The sequence below is a fragment of the Patiria miniata genome, unplaced genomic scaffold (genome assembly GCF_015706575.1).
Source record: "Patiria miniata isolate m_02_andy unplaced genomic scaffold, ASM1570657v1 HiC_scaffold_5, whole genome shotgun sequence".
NCBI lineage: Eukaryota > Metazoa > Echinodermata > Asteroidea > Valvatida > Asterinidae > Patiria > Patiria miniata.
This window is the reverse complement of record NW_024037072.1, coordinates 9,582,115-9,588,387: the sequence shown is the minus strand read 5'-3', so window position 1 is coordinate 9,588,387 and position 6,273 is coordinate 9,582,115. Positions and strand designations below refer to the sequence as shown.

The 6,273-nt window shown below is 39.6% G+C and overlaps 1 long non-coding RNA gene across 1 annotated transcript; it reads right to left on the bottom strand.

Moving 5' to 3' along the window:
* Nucleotides 1-540: 540 nt before the first annotated feature.
* Nucleotides 541-4,979, bottom strand: LOC119740828. Its single transcript, XR_005272701.1, has 2 exons — nt 4,824-4,979; nt 541-2,639 (listed from the first exon to the last, which is right to left on the bottom strand). It is a non-coding gene; the product is annotated as an uncharacterized LOC119740828 (long non-coding RNA).
* Nucleotides 4,980-6,273: the final 1,294 nt, after the last annotated feature.

Sequence of the window (6,273 nt, the reverse complement as noted above, 5' to 3'; positions counted from 1 at the left end):
CATGGCAAACTCTTGATGGCGCACTGCATTGTGAATTGCCCGAATTGAAGAAGCTGATTATAAATGTACATCTATTTTAATCAATGAAATTTTGTTCTACTTTTATTAAGTATTTATTCTTTATTTCATCTGTTTGTGGAAGTAAAGTTTCACCCCATGAATAACCTCACTATTAAGAAATATCCTGGAAAAGTTAAGTGATTATAACATATTACAACATTGTGTCTGAAAATTGGTTAGTGGAACTGTTTTATGTTAAGGTCTGTTTCATTGTGAGTAAACTCAGTCACTTGAAGTACTTGGTTGTCGACTATTGTACTAGTGTAGCAACTACCCAGGCTCTGTACATACAAATTGTAGATTTCAAACGAAATATGCATTCATTGTTCTGCCTAGGATGTGGTCCTTTTTCTGGCTTTAAAAGAAAGCTTTAAACAAGCATTCCAGTTTAGCGCTAAGTAACGTTAATATTACAAGAATTGAAATGCCTGTCATGATTGCCATATTTGTGAAGAAGATGAGCGTCGTGTGTACTTTTCCTTCTTTAAAGCATAGATCATAATCTTGTATGTCTGATCATTGTTAAATGTAATGTATGACTGCCAAGTGTTAATCATTGAATTGTATCTATCGTGAGATGAATCTATGAATACAGCTAGCCTGATATGGTTTACAGGAGGCAATTTGATAATTGTTTTGTTTCAAACAATTTATTATAAAACGCTGCATACACTCTGAGTGATCCCAGATCACCGTTTGCCAGGTTTGAAGCATTTTTTTTTTTGCTGGCTGCTTCGGAATAGAATGAAAATATTTGGACAGAAAGGGAGATGCCAACATGGGGCTGGATAGCTCAGTTGGTAGACCCTCTGGTACGACATTCAAAAGGTCACAGGTTCGAATCCACTCCCAGTCAATTTCTGTATTCAACCTTTAAGTGCAAACACCTCAAGCTACTGAGTAAAACCCGTCTGTGCACCCCCCTCTACCCCAATGCTCCGCCCCTCCTCTGAATCAAAGCCAATGTGTTGAAGATTCAAATTACATTAATGCAGCAATTTAGATATCATTGTTGATTTTGGTTGTAGGCCTATGTTAGTTTCTTCTGGAAAGAAATTAAAAATAGTCCAAAGATATGATGCTTTGTGCTTCACCAAAATATTGATATTTTCGCAATAGATATTTTATTGTTAATTTTAAAGCTTTCTTACAGGTCTTATGCCGTATCAGCCTGTATAATGTCCATACCATGCATGGCTTTAAATAAATGTCGCATATCTATATCTAACAAAATAAACTGGTTGTCTTCAGTGTCTGTCTTTTTTTTTATGCTGACAGTCTAAAGGCTAAAATAAAGAAATTTTGAGGAATATCTGAAGCTGAAAAATTGATTCTAAACACAAGTTTGAAAGGTCACTTCGAATGCAGCAGTTTCGACAGTTTTAAGCAAACAAAATACCAGCACCATTAGTGTTTGCCAAACCTTGCCTTCGCCTCCGGTTTCGGCGGCCCATTAAGCCCCGCCCACTGCGCACTGGGCAACTAACACGTGCTACAATGCACGTTCTGCAGTCGTGCGCGTCATACGTGCCGCGCGTGCGTGCACGCGTGTGGGACTTTTTGTGCACTCCTGTGATTGGTCAAAACATAATTGGACGGAGCTTAATGGTTCTGGAATCATGGCTAGGAGATCAGGAAGACGAACTGGAGACAAGCCGAAGTTTGATACATTGCACCATTTAAATCACTAGAGTACGAGTACAACCGACGTCCTAAAATTAATGGAACGCTGGAAAAAGAGATGTTTTCCCAAAAAGGTCATGACCAAATTATCGGACTATTAAACTTCCACACTGTCTATTCAGATGCGAGCTGACCTATAACCTTGTTCCCCACTTTTATGACTTCATGGCAACTGGCACCAAGATCCACTGAACAAAAAAATTTAGGCCTCGGCCTACTATCAGACTTGTAGTTCGCACTTTGCTTTGTTGTCCTTTCTCTATGGTTTTATTATACAAGCCAACACTTTACGGGCCTGTCTTTTTCATCCACCGCACAATCCTGGTCCAAACATACGCAAAAAAGTACATCACAGCAAACCACACCACGTACAGAACCGCAACGGCCAGACTGCATCCCACGGCAGCAAGAAACGTCGCCCTCAACGACTGCGTCAAGAGAGCCACCGCGATGAGAACAACGGTGAAGCCGACGGCTGTTCTTGGACGGAACACAAACGTCACGAACGATGCGTGCATTTTCTCATGAAATCCCTGTTTGAGAATGGCGTGGTGGACTTTGTCTTCTCGATCCATGTTGTCGGCGCGTGTGAGGAGTCTTCTTCAAAATTTCCTGTGACAAGTTCAAATCCTGTCCGCAAATGTTAATCTCAAAAACCAGACTTTAAATTTCTGAGAAGACGTCTTCAATTTCCACTGCGAATTGTATCCTATAATAGGCTAAAATTCTACCAATTCAAATCATCAAGTATCCTTCAAACATGTGTGAAGTTTTCCGACAAATTGAACTGCTTTGATCATCACGAAGTCCCATCAGCTTCTTTGTTCGTAGATAACTGTTTTGATTCAATGAAGTCCAAGAGAACTCGAAGAACTTTGTTTTGGATCAGAGTCGGCCTGTATTGTACAAATACAAAAAAAAAATATCAAAATTAGGTTAAAATCAATTTTGGTCGATGTCTTCACCTTGTTTGGTACATGAGGGGTAAGTTTTCGGTCAAAACACACCGTTCCAAAGTTCGTCGGGGGGGGGGGGGGTCTAATAAAATAATTTTCTAAAGCTTTCCTTTATCTGACGTCCGGAAACAGAAGCGGAGCATTCAAACAGCAGGTCCATGCATATACAGTTCCGCAATGTTAGCCCAGCCTCGACAAAAAACAATGAAAGTGAAACCTCGCTGAATAAATAAATGATGAAATCGAGGACGTGGCAAGCTGTCCGAATGATGATCCATCTGGCATGAGTAATACATTGTAATATAATGAGCGTGCTGTAATTAAAATGTCTAATGCGTCCCAGTACATGCATAGCCAGTTTACTTCATTATGTAAAAAAATACGCATAATTAGCAGGTGCGATTATGATTATTTTATTCCAGGGACCTCTTCAGTCAAGCATATAGAATTAGGGTTTTATCAACCACTTAATTTATGATTTTATTCATGTAAACCTAATTGTTTTACAGTTGGTCAATGTTTAGCTGTTGCTGCTTTACTGCAGTTGTTAGACTATCCTTTGTTGCTTACTTGGAGAAATTGAGTCATAGATTAGAGGCGTATCTTGGCTTCAGAAAAAATATCTGTAAACAACCTTCCCAGTTGGCCCAATGTTGTCCGCATTTTTCTCAGCACTTTTTTGTGTAATGCACGTTAATTCACGAAGTTCTGATCTAATCATACAATAACTTTAAAAAGAAAAGAAAATAGTCCGCACTTTTTACGAAAAACCAACGATGTCGATCCCCATGATGCCTTCATCAGGATGGGTTAAATGGGCGTAGGGAATGACCTAGGCCCCTCCTCTATGCGGAGTACGGGGGGGGGGGGCGCACGGGGGCACGCCACCCCCCCCCCCCAGGATGTCCGCCCATGGGTGCCCACTATTTAATATCTTGAATTTGAACAAAAATGTGTCATTTGCCTCCAGTGCCCCTTGACAATTGTGTGCATCACAGGTTGTCCCGCTCCCCCAAGTTTAACTCTATAGCTACGCCACTGGGGGGGGGGGGGGATTTGCAGGGGGCGTGCATGGGGGAGGGGGTCATTTTCTAGAGGGGAACATCAATGGGTTAAATAAAAACCCGGTTTTCTTCCCAGGTTTTATATTTTGTTACGAGCATATCGGACGTATATGCACTGAATGTTGAATTGCTCTACGAAGTCATAATTATGTACTTACAGGCACGGATCCAAAACCAATGTGCTGCATTATCTATTATGTCCGTATGTATGCAACAATCGCACATACCAACATCTGACGGGCCGCACCCCCCCCCCCTCTGCAAAAATTCGTGGACTCCGCCCCTGACTTACAATCATGCAATAAACACTACTCGTGCAATCTATACACGTTTACATTGCTCACGACGTAATGATGAATACACTACATAAAGTAATCCAAATGTAATTATATTCCGTTTGCCTAATGCACGTCTGAAAAGCCTCATAAAAAAAACCATATTTTCATCACGGTACACACCATGCCACGCAGCTGCTGGTTAATGGTTGCAGCCTCCACGTCTTGCACGACCCGTCGACACGACCCGTCGAGTAATATAGGCTGTCTGTATTTAGGCTTATGACGTGAATACGAAACCGTTCCAACAATTTGCTATAAAATGTAGGAGTTGGTGCGATCGAAGTTCATCTTCGTTTTATCACATGAATGATATGATCCTTTCTTTATTATCTCAACTGCTGATGGCTGTTCAACCCATCCATGAAATAGCCACAGTAAAATAAACATACAGGAAGCTATGTTTCAAAGGAATAATAACGAATAGACACACAAGCCAGAACGGCAAATAATTCTACGTGATAACGACTAAATTAATCACTCGGGGCTACAGATTGTTCGTGGAATTGTATCAATGAATCAGATACGCAAATGCACACAATGATTTAAAATTTTGTAATGGTTTATAGCGCTTTATGCATATGCTTATCAATACCAAAGGACCTATATAATATTAGACCATTGAGGTGGGAATGATTAGACCGGCAACACAGGCCTTTATATATAGCAGGTCCTTCAGGGCAACTGCACCAACGTAGATCGTTATACTATAGCACATGTCTCACCTTTTCTTGTGATGTTCAGTCGATCAACCATCAAGGTCGTTGGTACAGTGGGGAATATACTCATAATGAATCGGCTGCATATGTGTGCTGGCCTATATATTATGCTTGAGTTGAGGGCATGACATACTTATGCATATTCATTGAATATCACCGTCGTATCCGTACTGTGTACACACACCTGTCAAAGAAAACGACTTGTTTGATCGGCGGATGAGGAGCACGTTGAGTGTTCGTTGCATATAATCGATTATTTTATTGCCGATTTGAGTTTACGGCTGATATAATAATCGATGCCTCTAAGTTGTAACCGCGCAGCTTGTAGGCTTAAAAATAATGCTGAATATCAAGAATCATGTGTTGTATTCAACAACTGGAATCTGCATAAGCCGCCCGGGATATATTTTTGATATTTTTATTTTTTTTCATTTAAACGAACCCCCGCAACCGTGTGTATATATAATGTATCATTTACCCCTTTGATCCCTTTGAATCGAGAAAGAAACGTCATCGATATAGCCATTGTTTGTCGATTGTCTGTGACGTTGTTTGAATATTCATCCTGCTAGCGATAATTGGTTGAAAAAAACTGATCAAAAGCCATATCTTTACTTAACGATATACGGGGGCCGAGGTGGGCTGAAAAACTGTATATGCGAGGACGAAATTAACTCATTTATGCCTAATTATGTTCTAAGATCCTGTCTTAATACGATCCACCATCAATCGATGGTTTAGATTTTCAATTACCTGCTTCAGATTTACTCCACTGCTGTTCCTTGAATCGGCAAAAACATTTTCTTTGCAAATGATGTGCATTACCTTGAACTTCTGTCACCGATGGAGAAATAAAACCATCTTCGATTTTTTTCTCGGAAAACAGGACTTCAACCACGTGCAAGAACCATTAGAACTTGGTAACAAATTTAACGAATGTTTGGTAACTTTACCCGTTTTTATTAAACAAAGCTTACTTGCACTATTGGTCTAGGCAGATGGCATGAAATGAACTGGACAATCCATTGGAACCATTGTCATTAACATTCGTTGCAATCCATAAACCTTTCGAAAACAACACTTTTATGCACGATTTCAATCCGTCAGAGTTCGGACTGACCATTGTCTGAAAAAAAGAATTCATGATGATTTTTTAAAAATTAAAACATGGAGTGCCAAGCTCAAGTAACATTACATGCATCACAATGAAAAAGTCAGACAACAAAACGTAATCATGGAAATATGTCAAAGAAATCACTAAATATATTTTCGTACAATTCGCGATAAATTATAAAGTATTGTGACATTTTCATTTGATTATTTTTTAAAGGAAAACAATCATTTTAAGTTCCCTGAAGAATGTCTATTTTACGGATACATTGATTTTGTGCAATAAACAAGTATATCATTATTTGCAAAATTACCGCCACGTTGATTACAAATATCAATTTCCGAA